The sequence below is a fragment of the Belonocnema kinseyi genome, chromosome 8, assembly GCF_010883055.1.
Source record: "Belonocnema kinseyi isolate 2016_QV_RU_SX_M_011 chromosome 8, B_treatae_v1, whole genome shotgun sequence".
NCBI lineage: Eukaryota > Metazoa > Arthropoda > Insecta > Hymenoptera > Cynipidae > Belonocnema > Belonocnema kinseyi.
This window is the reverse complement of record NC_046664.1, coordinates 113705003-113705549: the sequence shown is the minus strand read 5'-3', so window position 1 is coordinate 113705549 and position 547 is coordinate 113705003.

The window sequence follows — 547 nt, the reverse complement described above, 5'->3', positions numbered from 1 at the left end:
ACAGATTTTTTATTTTAAGAATTGTATGTAAAAATTGTACTATTTTTATTTTTATAACAAATATTTTGCTTCAATTAAATTGTTGCAATAAAAGTGTTTCGAAGAGATTTTTATAAAAATCTTTCGGGGAATAAAATTCGTATTTATAGGTCGACAAAGGTTTGTTTTCTTTACCAAATTTGTCTTTCGTCTAAATTTTTCCAGTTGTTTTTACTATAGTACAATTTACATTTGTATCTCGGACGAAGAAATTCATTCTATTGTTGGACAAATATTCTTTATAAATCAATATTTTTCACAGAAAATTACCCCGAGTCACCTTCAATTATAATTTTATAAACCTGAAAAAACCACATTTCAATTATTTCTATGAAAAACACAATCCCTAAGTAACGGAACGAAATCGGAAACAATAAGAGTTAATTTATTCAGGAACAAGCTTTTTGAACAAAAATTACCTTGAGTGAAGCTTTAATATATATTTGTTGATTTTTACAAAAATCGGGCGTTATTTTATTACAAAAAAAATAATTGGGAGGGGGGGGGG